Consider the following 18,192-nt stretch of genomic DNA (forward strand, 5'->3'; position numbering starts at 1 on the left):
CAAGTTGCAGCCTTACAGATCTGAGCCAGGGAGGCCTGGTGATGCACTGCCCAAGAAGCACTTACAGCCCTAGTAGAGTGCGCTTTCACTTGAAAAGGAGGGAATTTTCCCTTTAACACTATAGGCTTGAGAAATAACCTGTCTAATCCAACTTGAGAGATGGGGATTTTGACGCCGCCTGGCCCTTCCGGCAAAATAAATAAGCAATCAGTTTTCCTTATCTCAGCAGTTGCTTGAAGATATATACTGATTGCTCTAACCACATCCAAAGTGTGCAAAGATTTTTCTTCTGTGGACTGTGGGTCCGGAAAAAAGGATGGTAGGATTACATCTTGATTAAAATGGAATCCCGAAACCATCTTAGGTAGAAAGGAACTGTTGGGACGCATGACCACCCAGTCCTTATGAATAATTAGATACGGCTCTTTGCTGGAAAGAGCTGCTAGCTCTGATACTCTTCTAGCCGTGGATATGGCTACCAAGAAAACCATTTTTTTTTTAGTCAGGAGAACTAATGAAGCCAAATGCAAAGGTTCAAATGGTTGCCCCTGCAAAGCCGAGAGAAAATTCAAAGATCCCATGGGCATACTGGAGGTTTGACTGGCAGTCTTATCCGCATGGCCCCCTGGATGAAAGCCCACACCAGGGAATGCGATGCAAATGGCTTCTGAAAAAAAAAAACACTGAAAAGGCCCGAAATCTGCACCTTGATAGTGCTTATGGCCAAATTCATTTCTAGGCCTGACTGGAGAAAGGCCAATATCCTGCTAATGACATACTTTCTAGGATGCCATTCCCTGAGTTCACACCAGGAAACATATGCCCTCCAGATTTTGTAATAAATAAGCCTGGAGGCCGGCTTTCTGGCATTGACCAGAGTAGAAAGGACTGGCCCCGAAAGCCCACGGTCTCTCAGAATGTAGGTCTCAGCAGCCAAACCGTCAAATTCAGACTGTGTAAAGCAGGATGGTAAATTGGACCCTGTGAGAGCAGCTCTGGCCGGAGAGGGAGGATTCATGGCCTGCCTACTGCCAACTTCATGATCTCTGCATACCACGGTCGCCTGGGCCAAGCCAGGGCTACCAAAAGGATCGATTTTGTCTCCCTCTTGACTCTTCCCAGGAACCGCGACAGAAGAGGGCACGGGGGGGGGGGGAAGGCATAAATCAGATTGTACTGATCCCAGGGAATAGTCGGAGCATCTGACCCCTGAGCAAGTGCATCTCTTGTCCTTGACACAAAATTGTACAGTTTCCTGTTGAATCTGGACGCAAACAGATCTACGTCTGGAGTACCCCACCTGTGACATGTGTTCCAAAACACGTCAGGGTGCAGAGCCCATTCTCCTGGGCACAACTGCTGGCGGCTCAGAAAATCCACCTGCCAATTTTCCACACCTGGAATGAAGACTGCAGAAAGACACGGAACATGCTTTTTCTGCCCAGACAAGTATGCGATACACCTCTTTTTGCACAACCAGACTCCTGGTACCGCCCTGGTAATTGATATAAGCCACTGCTGTGGCATTGTCGGACTGAACCCGAACAGGGAGACCCCGTAGTCTGTAAGACCACTTTATGAGAGCCATATAAACTGCCCGAATCTCCAAGACATTTATGGGCAGTCGCTTCTCGATCGCAGACCATTTCCCCTGCGAGCACGTCTCCTCCAACACTGCTCCCCAGCCTGTCAGGCTGGCATCTGTCGTGATAATCTTCCATGGAAGAGGAAGAAAAGTTTTGCCCTTCAGCAAATTCTTGGTTTGTAACCACCAGATGAGACTCTTGCGTGTCCCTGGGGATAGACACATAGGAAGATCCAAGGATTGGGGCTACCTGTTCCAAGCCGCAAGGATGCATCTTTGCAGAGGCCTTGAGTGGAACTGGGCGAATGGGACGGCCTCAAAGGAGGCGACCATTTTCCCTAACAGTCTCATGCACAACCGAATGGGGAAAGATCTCCTGCCCAGAATTAGGCGCACCAGATCCCCAATGGCCAAGGCTTTTGGTCTTGGAAGAAACACCTTGCCCTGAGGAGGTGTCGATGATCATACCCAGGTATTCCAACCTGGTGGCAGGCTGTAGGGACGACTTTTCTAGGTTTATAATCCAACCTAGGCGTTCCAGGTGCTCTAGCGTTCTGGTAACACTGTGGTTCAGGAACGCTACCGTTTTCTCCATGAGAAGCAAATAGTCTAGATAAGCCATGATGGCTATACCCTGAGCTCTTAGGTTTGCCAAGAGAGGGTCCAGAATCTTTGTGAAGACTCGAGGGGCCGTAGCAAACCCGAACGGCAAGGCCACAAATTTAAAATGGTGCCGCTGTACTGCGAACCTTAGATATTTTTGGTGTGCGGGAAAAATTGGCACATGGAGATATGCATCCTTGATGTCTATTGATGCCATAAACTCTCCCCCTTGCAGGGAGGAGACCACAGTGCGAATTGACTGCATTCGGAAGGACCGGATGCGTAAAAAACAGTTCAGATCCTTCAGATCCAGGATAGGTCTGACACTTCCATTTGGCTTCGGAACGGTGAAGAGATTCAAGTAAAACCCTGAACCCTGTTCTTTTGGGTCCACTTCTACTATCACCCCCTTGGGATAGTAAGTGATCTAAGGCCAGAAAACGTTTTTTGCTTTACTGGATCCCTGGGGATCCTTGACCTTAGAAAGCGAGAAGGTGGAATCTCCTGAAACTCTAGCCTGTAGCCCAGAAATACCGAAGAGATCACCCACTTGTCCCGGATCTTTTGCAGGCTCCTGCAAACTGCAGGAGCCTTCCCCCCACTCGGCCGAGTGGGGGCGCCCCTTCACAAGGAAGCTTTTGGGCTCTGCTTGGCAGGCTTTCGCCCCCAAGTCTTTTTCTGCCCCTGGGCCCGGCCCTGAGCCTTTCCTGTAGAGGAGGGTTGAGAAGGCCGTTGCCACTGCTTAGAGCTTGATGCTCCGGGAGAGAGAGCGCGCCTAAATGATGGACGTTTGCTCCTTTTGACTGGAAGGAGAGTAGATTTACCCCCTGAAATTTTTTGGACGAATTTGTCTAATTCTTCTCCAAACAAACGTTCCCCTTTAAAACGGGAACCCAATCAAATGCTTCTTGCATGACAGCTCAGCTGCCCAATTCTTTAGCCATAGGGCCCTTCGCATGTGTACCAACAGGAGAGACAAACGAGATGCTTGTTGGACAGAATCCAAAATCGCATCAATCATGAAACACAGAATTTGAGGTATTTCTGCATAATTCTCTACTTCCTCACTGGGGAGGAGGCCAAGCATCTGCTTAACCTGTTCCTTGAGGAACTGACACAACCCCACGGCTGTGACTGTAGGTTGAACTACAGCGCCAGTCATTGAAAAGGAGGCTTTTAATAATGTTTCCAGCTTCTTATCAGTTGGATCTTTAAATACCTGAGCATTATCCAACGGACAGGTCAGGTTTTTATTCACGCAAGAAACAGCCGCATAGACAGATGGGACCCCCCCCACTTCTTGGTGAAACTTTCCTCCAGAGGATAAAGCATAGAAAACCTTTTAGGAGGAGCAAACAGTTTATCGGGATGTCCCCAATCCTCATACAAACAATTTAGCCATTAAAGGGATGAATTGGGAAGGAATAGGCAGTCTGTGGGACTTTCCTGACTCCCAGGGAAGAAACAGAGGACGTAGCGACTTCAGCAGCAGGCATTCTGAATGTGGATCGCACCAATTCAGTATAATACTGCACCCGTTTTCTGAGCGCCTGGGAGGAGGGGACTCTCTCCTCTTCCTCTGATTCCTCCGACTGCTCAAGATTCCTGCCCCAAGATAGGGATCTCTCCTCATTGTTAGAAGAGTCATCTGAAAGAGGAATATCAGCAGAGGGAGGGGGGGGGATCTACCCCTTTTCCTGCTATCTTTCAGGGAAGCAGAAATAAAATTCATTATTCTCCCTTCAAAACCCTCCAATGTAGCCCTAAGGGAGTCCTCAGTGACATATACCGGGGCTGACACATTAGGAGAGGCTGCAAAACCTGACAGGGGCACTGACTCGTCCTGAGAGGCTGGCTCCAGTCTTGCAGGGGGGAATGGTAACTTACAGGCATTTTTAGAGCCCCTGGACCTAGGCGGTGATTTACCAGTGCCCTTGTTACCTCCCCCTGAGACCCTCTTACGAGGAGACATAGTCCTAAGCTACAAAGCAGAGGTACTAGTACAAAGTGCAATCACTGTTGCGCTTAAAGTCTCACAATAAATATATATGCTTAAACTGCACAACCTGATGCGGAGTAGGTGTCTTAGGTTTGCCTGGATCCAATCCCTTGGGATGCTTACTGCCCACAGCTCCTGTGTCTCCACTTACAGTCCCCTGACGCTCTGGGCTTTTTAAAACTGCCGCCTGCGCAGTACAGCGCCATGCACACTGACGTGCACGGCTCACAACCACACTCCCCCCTCCTCCATTAGGCCGGGAGCGCACCCTGCGCGCGTGCACGAGGACCGCGGAATCCAGGGGGAGAAAGGGAAACTCCATCAGAGCTGCGTGGGACCTCCAGACTACGTGGGACCCCTGTATTACCTCTATTGTGGCAGGGATTGCAGTGGAGACGTGAGACAGCTGGAGAACCAGGCTTCACTGAGCGTGTGTATTGAAAAGGCATGCAAGTATGCATCAGGCTGCTCTTACTCCCTCTAGTGGTGGATACCAGGTAAGACATACTACTACTCAATGAAGAAATCCATAATATATATAGGATTAACTTCCCTTACCTGTCCTCGCCGCAGAAATTGCTGAAAACAGACAGATTCCAGCCTTCACCCATCACGGCGGGCAGAGTTGTGCCAAGCTTCAGGTTTTTTTGGGGTTCTTTCTCAGAAGAACCTCCTACCTGGACCATGTAAAAGACTCTGCCAGAAACTTTCGAGCCACTATGTAATAGTACACCAAGTCTGGTTTTCCCAGAGCCCAGTCTTCCAATACGAGAGGACTTACAGGCCAAACCTCGTTTCTTCGGATGACGAGGCCCGGGTACCATACCATCTTGGGAGTCAAATATCGGCCCGAGATATGGATCCGGTTTGTTGTAGCCCTTAGGCCCCCGCACAGAGCTTTCTTCATAGCACATGTTTTACGTGACCAACCACCATAGACACTGGCGAAAAAACTGAGGTGCCTCCCATATGGGAGGGGTTATATAGGGGAGGAATCCTCCTCAATTGGGGTTAACCAGTGTCCAATCACCAGAGGTGCCTATATAACCCACTATGTAATGAGCTCCTGTGTCCCGTGATGTATGATCAAGAAAATAAAATTTTTTATATCTTTATGTTTGAAGCCTGAAATGTGGCAAAAGGTTGAAAAGTTCAAGGCGGCCGTAAGTCTAGGGGAAGAATAATATTTATTCTTCGCCCTGGCAGCTTCTTTTTCTCTGACAGCGCAGTTTGTGGATGGGTACTTGCTGTCCTCACATACAAAATTTAAACCAATGGTCCTGCCCTGTATATGATTATGTCAGATGATGACCACCAGCCTGAGCTCCTTGAAGAGGCATCAGGGGATCTGTAGCAAAGCATGAAGTTAGACTGCTGAGTGAGAAACATGGCAAGTATTACAGCTTATTCCTCCACCCCTCAAAGCGGAACTAAACTCTCCTATTCTCAAGAGATAAGGAAGCCATATTAGCCTCCGTTTGATCTGCAGGTGCCATGGTGCTGCATATGTGCTCAGCTATGACACCAGCCATTCGATGGCTTGACAGTACTTCAGAGAGCTAACACACTAGTAACAGTCATATTTCAAGACATGTCTTGAATGTAGCAGTTTTGGGAAGCAGTTAAATCAGGGGGTTTATTTCTACTGTATTTAAAAGCCTGGCAGTAAAGGAAGGTTCCACTTCAAGAATATTTATTTTCTGGTGTCTGGCGTGTGGCTTTAAGGCCCAGTTCACACTTGTGCGATGCCAGACATTGCATGTAATTTGCAGCGCACCGCTGTTCAGATTACATGCGATGTATGTGCGGTGCAATATCAGTCATACAGATAGTATGGATGATATTGCACTGCATTTGGTCCAAACACGCACAGGACCCTTTTTTCTGTTCGGACCAGAATCGGATCGCATGTGTGTCCACACATATGCGATCGGATTCATGTCCCAGTTCACAGTGCGATATGTGAAATTAAATGGGGTGTCATTAACATATAATGACACTCCCCAGCAGTACGCATATGGCAGTGTGAACTGCCGTGCGTGTCGGGTGCCAATGCGGGAACCCGCAGTGGATTTGCAGGGTTCTCGCATTGCACAAGTGTGAACCGAGCCTAAAAGGTCAGTACAGTTTTTTTTCATTGATAGCTCTGGCAAGTTGTCAGCTGATGGATTTCTGTTACTCTAAAATAAGAACTTTGCACTTCTGTTACAAGGTCTGCATACCTGTTAGCAAACAATAAAAGAAAGTATAATGCAAAAAAGGATGACCTGCTTCTTCAATCTGTGTGGCCTTCCCTGTTTGAAATATTCCTCCATCCACCTCACTTTTTTTTTTTGTTCAGGCCAGGGGCTGAACACAAAAAAAAAAAAAAAGCGAACTATGAATGCCCAGAGTAAGTAGCGTTAAGAGTAACTCACCCCCAGGCCGCCAGAAATAAAAAAAACCTTCCTGTGAGATAAAAAGGTGATGGGTGCCGGTAGCATGCACCCAATCTCCTTTATAACATCCTGCTAAAATTATTCTTTTTTTGCAGCATCCATTTTACACTAGGGAGTGGGAAAATTAGTTTAGCCATTCCACATCAGATTAATATTGGGAAAACCGGAGTTAGACTTAGCGGTAACTCCTTTTGCTGACGCCTTCATGGCAGCACACACTGGGTTGTGACTCCGCCCCCACAACCTGACAGGATTGGATTAGCTATAAATTTGAAGGGAAGACCCCACGCTGCATTCTTTTATCCTCACCCGACAGGTTGGTCGGATGCGTTTCCTTGTTACAGATTAAAAAAAGCCTCTACCGCATTCGCCCCAGCAGGTTCTAGCCTCTCCTGTTTGGAAGTCCCTCCTGTACAGTCTCTAAAGGAGCTTCTATGGAGGGAGCCCCCTGCTCTGGTGGTCTCAAGGGGCGTTTTTACTGGCATTTTGATAAAGCCTTAAAGAAGATTTCTTTGCAGTGGATTCCCTTTTTCTTGTCTTTTCCCCATTTTTTCCTTTCGGAATTCTGCTACAGTGACTAGAGCTCAGGTTTCATTTAACTTTGAAAATTTTTTATATATCTTTATCTCCAGCGGAGGGAGCAGGTCTTGATGGTACCCGTTATCCCTCCCATGCGCCGTTCGTCCCGCCGCACTGCTCATGCCCAGTCTTAGGATTTTCGTTCCTAGGCTTTCCTTGCGGCTGCCCTCTTCCAAGATGGCGCGGGAGTGCTCGTACCACTTCCGCGCATGCGCGGAGCATCATTCAGCGGCGGTATGGCGCCATTTAAAAAAAAAAAAAAAAAAAAAAAAAAAAAAACACACCGTGCTCCTGTGTAAGTTCCAATACATGATTTATTGCTGGCTGCAGCTGGGAAAAAAACTGCTCTGCATCCCTAGATTCAGAATTCTGCTAAAGGCAAGTCCCTGTGGGGTTTCTTTGTATTCTTTCTACTTATTTTTTTCTGTTTTATTTAAGCATAAATATTTAAATATTTAACATTAAGTATTTAATTTATTTTTTTCCTATGCAGTTAAATGTTTAAAAAAAATAAATAAAAAAAAATAAATAAAAAAGTGTCGGTACGATTCATAGTAGTCCCTTCCTGCTTATGCGTTCCTTCTTACGTTTTAGACTATCCTGTACCCTTTCCTTATGGAGTCCACTGCCCACGCAGACCACCATCAGCAAGTTAGGTAAGAGGCTTTACCGGTTAGGTACGTATTGAAGGGGAGATCAAAAGAGTGCCAGATGCTTAGTGCTGCCTTTTTTTTATTCCAGAAGCCTGGCAGAGTCAAGAATGGCAAGTTCTAGACAGGGGAGAAGATCCAGCCATACCTCAAGCAGGAAATCTCGTAGAAGCCGCTCGAGATCCCCTTCACGCCACCGAAGGCATAGCCATTCACGGCATAGCCACTCACACCGCAGCCAGTCAGAACGTAGAAAATCTCCTCCCTCGCGCCATCAGAGTCGCCATGCTCGCCCTGCACCAAATGCCTGCTGGGTATGCGGTGCCCCAGCTTTGCCAGACAAGCTTGCTCGTCGTTCCTGCTTCAGTGAGGCCACTAGAGAAAAAGAAGCAGATGCTAGAATGAGAGAGCTAGCCTCTCCAATAGACTGGCGAAAATGTATCCCTTGAAGGAAGCGAAAGTGAGACCCCTAATGAACTCCCCCGTCGTTGACTCTTCATTAATGCGTCTTGCCCGTCGCGCAACTTTACCGATCGAGGATGCGGTCTCTTTCCGGGATGTTTTAGATCGAAAAATGGATCTGGAGTTAAAAAAAATAATAAAATAAAACAGCTTATTCCACGGCTGGAGGGGCCTGTAGACCAGCGATTACTACGGCGGCAGTGGCCAGGGCCATTTAAGGACGGGCATCCGGAGTGGAGAAGGATCTCAGAGACGGCGTTGAGATGGAGAAAATAATATTTTCCCTGCAGGAGATCAGACTCGCAGGGGATTTCGTGGCAAAGGCCTCGGTAGATGTTATTAGATCTTCTGCAAGGTCAATGCTGGCCTCGGTGACGGTGAGAAGAGCTCTATGGCTCAAGCCATGGGTAGCGGACACAGCCTCAAAAACTAATTGGTGTCAGATTCCATACGATGGTTCTAACCTGTTCGGTGCCAAACTATATTCAGCCATCTCCAAAGTTTCCGGAGGGAAGTCAGGTTTGATCCCCCTCCGACAGAAGACCTAGAACACAGAGGTCCAGCCTTCAAGCGTAATTTACCAGACAAGTATCGGGAAACCAGATCCTACCGTCCTGGTAGGTAGTTTAGAAGGGACTGGAGGAGCACAAAACCCTCTTTTCTCAAATTACAAAAATCCAAGGCCAACCTGGCTGGGGATCAGCCAAAGTAGTTTTGAAGATCCGCCTGCCCACCCGGCCCAGGTGGGCGCCAGGCTGAAAAGCTTTTCCAAAATTTGAGCAAGACACAAAAGACTCCTGGACACTTTCCACGATAAAATTTGGTCACAAATGGAAGTTCAAGAACGGTCTTCCACCAAGCTACTTCCGTGCAACCAGGCTTCCGTCTTCTTTGTCCAAGAGGAGCCTGCTAGTGAAATATAACGGAACTGAGACAAAAGGGTGCAATCCTAGAAGTACCATCACACCAAAAAGGGAGAGGGTTCTATTCCCCTCTTTTTGGTGAAGAAAACGGGCGACTTGTGACCCGTACTGGACCTCAAGAGACTCAACAGAGGCATCCAAGTGGAGTCCTTCAAAATGGAGAGCTTACAGTCTATTCTCCTAGCAATAAACCTAAACTACTGGATGCTTTCTATAGATTTGTCGGATGCCTATCTTCACGTGCCAGTTCACCCATTTTTTTTCAAAAAATTCATAAGCTTCACCATAAATCAACACCACTTCCAATTTCAGTGTCTTCCGTTCGGCATCTCCTCGGCTCCCAGGACGTTTACCAAAATTCTGCTGCCACTAGTAGCTTTCCTCAGGGAGAAAGGGCTACGAGTCCCCCCCTTCAAATTTATAGCTAATCCAATCCTGTCAGGTTGTGGGGGCGGAGTCACAACCCAGTGTGTGCTGCCGTGAAGACGCGTCAGGAAAGGAAAATTAAGGAAGGTGAGTATACAATTTTCCGTTTTCCAGTGGAGTTCCAGGACAGACCTGGAGAGATGGAGTCCCTCCCATCACCACAGGAAACACATTGCCACAGTTCAAAAGGTAGTCCCTCAGGTCACTGTCCAGTCAGTCATTTACCAAGAACCGAAGGATGGAACTGAAAAAAAAAAAATATATAAACAATAGGACACAACTCCAGTAATCTTGACTGTAAGGTTATTACGTCACCTTCAGGAGAGGACTAGGCAGAACATGTAATACATGTGAAAACAACAGAACTTTACAGTTCTGCCTAGGGGGCGGTCCATCTGCCTGCTTCCTGCAGCTCAGTACGTCAACAAGCAGTATAACGTAAACCAATAGGAGGGGAGGGTGCTGTGTCAGTCAATGAAATTCAGAGAAAAGGATTTTACGGTGAGTATAAAAATCTTATTTTCTCTTTCGTTCATTGACGGACACAGTTTCAGTAATCTTGACTGTAGCACGTCCCCAAGCAGTGTCATAACAAGGGGTGGGAACAGCAACATAACTTCACCCACCAGAGGTGCTCCCTAACAGGGGAGTCACCATCTGAACCAACCGCATCAGAACTTGCAGTCAATGTATGCATCAGAGTGCATTAACATAAAAAAAAAAAAAAAAAAAAAAAAAAGAAGAAGTGTAACTTTTCTCTTAAAAGAAGTAAAAAAAAAAAAAAATAAAAAAAAAAAAACCTGAGCTGCAAGAAGCATTCTGAGGGACCGACCCATGGGCGGAACTGTAAAGTTTTGACATGTATTACATGTTCTGCCTAGTCCTCTCCTGAAGATGGCGTAATATCAAGATTACTGGAGCTGTGTCAGTCAATGAACGAAAGAAATATAACCATAACGGGGAACAACATTAACACATCAGCGTACTTCAAGGGTGGGATCGTGCTGTCCTGGAAGACCACTGGAAAAGGAGTTACTAGTAAGTCTAACTCCTGTTTTCCCCAGTGGAGGCAAATCCCCAGGACACTCCTGATACAGGCACCAGCCAAACCCAGGTAGGCTGCTGGCCAAGCCATGTACTGATGTTTTCTCATGTTGGTAGTTGTAAGGCTGGGACTTGTAGTACTACATGGTGGTGGATAACTCACTGTCCCGGGATTATGCAGTTTGGAGGGTAAAAAATGTTTGATGCCGAGATCATCTATTCTTTATTTACAGGCTAAGGAGGCTCCAAGGGAAGACAAGTCAGGCTGCAAAAAAATAAAATAAGTGTCCCAATTGTGAAAACAAGTTATCCTCAGGCTCTAACAAAGCTTTATGCAGACAGTATTGCAGGCTTACTAAAATCAGAGGCAGACTCTCCCTTGGCTAAATTCCTTAGCTCCTTCAAAGATGAGATGGTGTCAACCTTTAAATCCCTCAGGGAGTTAATCACAGATCTAAACACGTCTGCTTCCACCAGTAGAGTTGCAATTCCCTCTTCACCAGGCCTTACAACACCCAGTTCCGTGGAGTCAGGGAGCATAGCCCCCACATTAGTTAGCCCTGAATCCTCTGACGCAGACTCAGACCAGGATGAGGATCAGGCAGCAGCTAACAAAGCCACAAAATAAAAACTGTCCCTTGAGGAAGTGGACGAGCTGTTGAGCGCTATTTACGATACACTGGAATTTGATGAAGAAGTTCAATTGAACAGACATGACAAGATGTATGAGGCCCTGGGGAAAAAGGCAAAAGTATTCCCTATACATAACGTGCTTCCATTCAAAACACGCCTGTGCAGTGTCCCCTTTATATGAGACTAAGACTCCTTTCACACCAGGGCGTTTTGTAAGCGCTATAGCGTTAGAAATAGCGCCTGCAATCCGCCCTAAAAAAAAAAAAAAAAAAAAAATAAAAGCTGCACCATTGTTTGTAGTGTGAAAGCCCAAAGGCACTAGTTCCGTTGAGACTTCAGTCAGTCGGTCTCGATCATTCCATATCTAGACGATTTACTCCTCATGTCCCACTCGGAGAAACAACTTTGTCAGGACTTGGAGTTAACACAACTCAGCCTGAGTCAGTTGGGGTGGATAATCAGTTAAAAAAAGTCCAAAACACCACCAACAGAATATTCTGTATTTAAGCTACAAAATCCTGTCTGTAGATCAAAGGATAGTCTTGCTGGAAGAAAAGATATTGAATCTGAAACTCTCCTGGGGATTGTATAATGTATCTCTCAAGGGCTATGCTGGAAGACGACTGGGGAAATAAGGCATTCCTTCCGACCTTGTCCTAGCCAGTCATTTGCAGGAAAGGAATACAAAAATTCTTGGTGGTTCTGCTGCCCTTCCACATTGCATAAAATCTTTCCATGGTGCTGGAGATGCTTCGTATCTGGTGGACCTGCAGGTAGATTAGACCCCTTTGGTGATCCATCTTCGACCAGTGTACTGGTGAAAAGTGCCCTGAAACCCTAGAGCAGTGATGGCAAACCTTGGCACCCCACATGTTTTGGAACTACATTTCCTATGATGCCCCAGCACTCTGCAGTGTAGTACCAAAACATCTGGGGTGCCAAGATTCGCCATCACTGGTAAAACACTAATTACTAGACGCTAGAGATCCACACATTTTTTTTTTTCTAGTATAGAAGGCTGGACAGCTGAACTGAATCTCATGCGAATGAAACTACTGACAACTACTTTTTGTTTGTCATACTCCCCACCTGTTCCTATTAGGGGTACAGATGCTCCTCCTGTTCATAGTCACATTGTACCTTTCACTCTTATTGCGTCAGGATATATTCTCTCTTTAGATATGTATCCTGCTTCACACATTTTGTGGACATATTTTGGAACTTATAAAATCTGTTGATTTTGCAAAACCCGAATAAAAGGTTTATGTATAGATAAAAAAAAAAAATTAAAGACAAACCAATAGGTGATTCAGTTCACCAGACACTACCAAAAACTTGTACAAGTACAATATTAAAATGTTCACACACAGTCGTGTTGAGCTGCATTGTGGGTACATTTTCTTATACCATAATAGTGCATTGGTGCGACATTCAAAATTAAAGTGGTCGTAAAGGCAGAAGTTTTTTTTTATCCTAATACATTAAGATAAAAAGCCTTCTGTGTGCAGCAGCTCCCCTCAGCCCCCCTAATACTTACCTGAGGTCCCTCTTGATCCAGCGATGCTGCACGAGAGACTCAGCTGTCCAGGACTCCTTCTCATTGGCTGAGACAGCAGTGAAGCGCCATTGGCTCCCTCTGCTGTCAAAGTCAGTGAGGAGAGAAAGGGGCAGGGCCGTGCCGAGACTCCATTGTCTGAATGGGCACAGGGAGCTGCGACTTGGCTCGAGTGCACCCATAGCAAGCTGCTTGCTGTAGGGGGCACTCAACAGGAGGGAGGGGCCAGGACCCCTGAAGAGGGACACAAAAAGAGAAGCATCTGGGGTGCTCTGTACAAAACCATTGCACAGAGCAGAACAATACAAAATAAATAAAAAAGAGACTTTAGTATTCATTTAACAGCAAATCGTAATGTAAAATTGTTCACATTACCACAATGCACAAGTGTAAATTCACACCACAAAAAAAAAAAAAAAAAAAAAAAAAAGTGCTCAATACAAAGCATTTGAATTAACCAATTTATTTACATACCTGTACAGCAGAATTCCGTGGTCATCTACATAAATAGTCACTTAGCTTGTTACTTTGAACTACTCATAGCAGTAACCCATAACTTGTGTACTGACCAGTCTAGAACTGCCACTGCTGGAGAAAAAAAATAAAAATAAATAATAATTTTACTTTATGGGATTCAATGTGACATAGTAAAAAGGAAAATATAAGCCATAATAATCAGTGAGACTTTTCAGACACCCCCTCCCTTTCCACAGAACATTCAAATAAGATACAAAAACCTTGCGACCTGTTAAATTGCTTTTGGAGTCTCTCAAAGTAAAGGTGACAGCATATCCCTGTGTCCCAGAGCATGGAGTGCTGGCCTGTCCTAATAACAATCAACAAGGTGAGGATCTTTAATGTGTGGCCTGCCCCGCTACACGCAGCCTCTACCTGCGATAGTTGGGTTTATACCCTCCCACGGGTGTTGCAGTGTATTTTTATGAAAAGCCCGTCCACCAGCCTTTCAGGTGGCAGCTCACCTGCGGTGGTAAACCTCTGAAGATTTCTGGTAGAGGGTGTTGTAGGTAAGCAAGACCTATTATGAACAGCACACATCCTTTAATGTCCAGACATTTGATTTACCCAAAAAAGAAGCCAAACAAAACCCAGGTGCAGAAACAAGTGTATACTGAAAATGAGAGTGGATGTATATTAATAGAACACTGCAATGGCCATACAAGGTTATACATTCAAAGTAAACTATTTGTACAGCTTTTAAAGCAGAGCAATAACTTTAAAAACATAGTATTCCTCAAACCTGTTTGACAGCACAATATTTCAAGACATTTGCAAAGAAAAACACAGATGTACACGGAATACAAGTATTTGGAACCTGGATTACTAGCATGTCTTGGCTATATAATAAAAAAAAAAAAAAAAAACCCTTACAGGACAAGAAGAGGCAAGCCTGTTTCCTTACACAACATCCTGTAACAGGGCCAACTAGGCTTAAAGCAAGGGCTCCTATAGACAGGCTTCACTGGATGCTGCCTTTTGGATGTGACCAGAGCACTGCCTAAATACATTAGTTTCAAACAAACACAACAAAGGCTGTTTGGCCTGCTTTGCCTACCATGCAAATGAATCTCAATAGGCCATGCTTCATTCAAAGAAAGGCAACGAAGAGCTTAGAACAGTCATCTACATCTAACCACTGACGTAATTGGTGATTTGCAGAGATATCTTGGCAACACGTGTTCCAACTACAAAACCCAGCCATATAACCCCTAGAGTATAAATTAATCTGCAAGCACAATCCTAGACCTCTCCCATTCTAGAGGTCTGACAAACCCTGGGCACAGCGTTTTTTTTTTTTTTTTAAACCCGTTATGAAAGAAACAAGTAGGCTGTAATAACTAATGATGCTAGGTGCCTGGTTTTCATACCAACGCTTGACCAATGTTTGAGTCAGTGGTCCCCAAAATATATGAAAGTTTCTTCTTTGACATTCCTCACTTACAGTTGTTTCAGGTCAGTGACTTTGGTATTAAAGCGGTTGTAAAAGCTGAAGGTTTTTTTTTTTACCTTCATGTAGTCTATGAAGGTAAAATAAACCTGTGTGCCACTCCGCCCACAGCTCACCTGAGCCCTCTCTCGGTCCAGCAATGTGCTCCCTCTTCTAAATGGCTGATACAGCAGCAATTGGCTCCCACTGCCATCAATCCCAGCCAGTGAGCCAATGAGGAGAGTGGGGGGCGGGGCCAAGCCACATGTGTCTCTCATGGATGCATAGAGGAGGGTTGGGGAGCGAACATGCAACAGTGCCCCCCATAGCAAGCAGCTTGCTATTGGGGACATTGTCAGGGGGGGGGGGATAAAAAATAAATAAAAAAAAAACACACACACACACACACACACACACACACACACACACCGGCTGGGGACCCGAGAAGAGGAGGATCGGCACTGCTCTGTGCAAAGCCACTGCACAGAGCAGGTAAGTATAAAGGTTTTTTTTTTTTTTACTTCAATATCACTTTAAACGAATGTGTCAACTTGACAGCTACATAAGCATTTTCAGAAGTTAGTTAGCACTGGCAGTGCAGGCATTTATTTTACAATAGATTTACTTCACCTTTACCAACAAAAGGCCTACGCAGATAAGGGGCGCCTGTAGATGGGGGGGGGGGGGGCACTATAATCACACACATAAGTTGGACTTGATGAACTTGTGTCTTTTTTGAACCTCTACTATGTAATTGACTAAAGTTGAATAAATGCCAACTTCTGTGATGGTGGATGTGAGCAGCAACACTAGGCTTCCCTTAAAAACATCCTAGTTTTCCCCATCAGGCTTCATGAGGTACATAAATGGCCTACATTTATAGCAAGGGCATTATTCAACAAAAGCTACAGATTGTCTTTATCTACAGACACCTTATCTGCATAGGCAGTTTTTTGCTAAATATGAACCCTTTAACAGGAAAATAAATAAATAAAAAAAATCAATCAAAAAGGCAAGTCCATTCCTTTGCTAAAAATGGTAACAAAGTTGCAGAGTTTGGGGTACTAGAATATTAGTGATTTTTCCTACTTCCGCCAATAAGTTTCCATATTGATCAGTGACCTCAACCAATACCAAACATGCCAAAAACAAGCCTCCGACTTCCTAGTAGGAACTTTGTATTTGCATATTAATGTACTCTAGGTTAGTTTCACAGGTAAGCTGTATGACAACTTGTTATGCAGCAAGCAGCTGGGACTACCAGAAATCTAAGGATGATTGGAATGGTTCTAACCTATTATGTGAAACACTTTGGAATACGGTTGCCTAATACAGTATGAATTAACACATTACATGGAAAAAAAAAAAAAAAACTTTATAGCCCTTTAAAACATGCCCCAGTGCTCATAGGATAACTATTCCAGAGCTGATCTACTATAAATGCATGACAATAAAACATTACAACTGCAAAAAACTATTCAAAATATACTACCTTTAAAAAAAATAAGAATAAACCCCAAACACCCCCATTGACTAAAAAGCAGCCAAAGAGAAATATTTTTGATTTCAAACATCTTTGTGGTCACAGAAAGTCAAGCTGTCTAGAAACATTTGTAAAAGGTGAAGGAACTTCTCCATTCTCTGGACTTTCTACATAAGGCTCGATTCACATTTATGCATGTTGCTTTCAACCGTTTCTGCAGTGCTTTTTGCTCTTTTTTTGGAAAATCTGTTGGTGGGCAGATTTAAAAAACGTAAATAGCGGCAAAAATGCACTACATTCTGCAGCTTCTCCATTAAAATATATTGAAAAAAATAAAATAAACACATAAAAAGCACAATTTTTCATTTAATGTCCCTTGCCCTTTCCAGAACTGCAGAGGCAAAAAAATGCATTGATGTGAACATGTGCCATAGGAAACTCATGTTAAAAAAAAAATAAAAAAAAAAAAAAAAAAAAAAAAGTCCTGAATTTCTGCAAAAAGCATGAAAAAAAGGCATTAGTGTACATCGAGATATCCTCATTGTTTACAAGTATGGTTACGACGGCCCATCCCCGTGCCTGCCGCCTAGGAGTTGGATTGCCCTTCCGTGGTGATTGACATGCGGAGGCGTTCTATAAATGACGTTGTGTGTAGTGGCGTGGCACCGCCGCTGAAGATGTCAATGACGAAACGCGTCCGACGGAGCCACGCATACTACGTCATTTCCGGGTCGCCGCAAACGGGTGGAACGCAGTTGGAGCGCACGCTGCGTATCCTCTGATCGGTTCCCGAATAAGTTTTTTCTGAAGCTTGCAGAGGATGTTTGTATTTTTATAGCCACAACCCGGGGTTAGCAGTGATGTTTCCGCACTTTAGAACGGCAGACTGCTGACACTAAAAGCTATCTTTTGAATGCATGTCCTCTTTAGTTTGCAGACCTCTTGCTGACTAAATCATTTGGAATTTATTGTGGTGTGAGCTGAGAGTTGTTAATCTACCCTCTGCTAGCTTTCTTCATAGCTTGATTTTAACTTGAGACTGTTGTTTTTTTATTAATTCATTTTTTTTATTAATTTTTGTCCTGTCATTTTTTGTTTTTTTATGATTAATTCCCACTGGCTTATGAACTGTTAAGTGGGATGTTAATTACTTTTTATATACTTTTTTGTTGAAAGATTTTTAATATAAAAAAAAATTCTCTCTTTTTATACACTTTCTGGCACATGTGCTTCTTAAAAATAAAGGTTTCTTTTGCCATTACAACTAGTGCCCCTATTTTTGATCACATTTAAATCATTTACTACACTATGGAGATTTTATATTTTTTCTCCTATGAGGATTAAATTGGACTCCCTCCTCTTTTGGATTGCGTATATGGTACCTGAAAATTGGGATCGCATTTAAAGGTGGAAAACCCCTGGAGGGGTGTTTTTCTTGGAGCAATCGCATCGCATATGGAATTGAAGTTTGGAATCACATAAAGATTTATTTGAAGGCCCATTACCCCTGTAGGGGTGTATCGTTCCGGTGAGTGGGGAACCTTGTGGGGGAGCACACAGTCACCTGGAGAATTTAGTCGCAAGCACGAAAGTCACTTTATTCCTGCTGGATTTGCACAATCAAGATTTTGGTCTGATTTTTTTAATTTTCTTTGTTTTCAGGTGTGGACATTAACAGACTTTTTGTGTTTTTTCCATTTTTTCTTTTTCCGCTTTTGGTTTTTTATTTTATTTTTTGGTTCTACTGTTCATTTAATGTTGTTTGGGAAAACTTTTAATTTTTGATTTAAAGCACATAATTTCATATATATTTATCTCTTTTTTTCTATAATATATAAATATCCTGGTTGATATTTATGGTATATGC

The 18,192-nt window shown here is 44.3% G+C and overlaps 1 protein-coding gene across 1 annotated transcript in view; it reads right to left on the reverse strand.

Moving 5' to 3' along the window:
• Positions 1–18,192, reverse strand: part of PSEN1 (presenilin 1) — a 141,957-nt gene that overhangs the window by 112,491 nt on the left and 11,274 nt on the right. The window contains exon 2 of the mRNA XM_077464580.1: positions 13,372–13,485. The gene's annotated coding sequence lies outside the window, so the exon portion shown is untranslated. The remainder of the gene's footprint in view (positions 1–13,371; positions 13,486–18,192) is intronic.

The sequence above is a fragment of the Lithobates pipiens genome, unplaced genomic scaffold, assembly GCF_037356315.1.
Source record: "Lithobates pipiens isolate NorthernLeopardFrog02 unplaced genomic scaffold, aLitPip1_a1.2 Scaffold_30, whole genome shotgun sequence".
In the NCBI taxonomy this organism is placed as follows: Eukaryota; Metazoa; Chordata; class Amphibia; order Anura; family Ranidae; genus Lithobates; species Lithobates pipiens.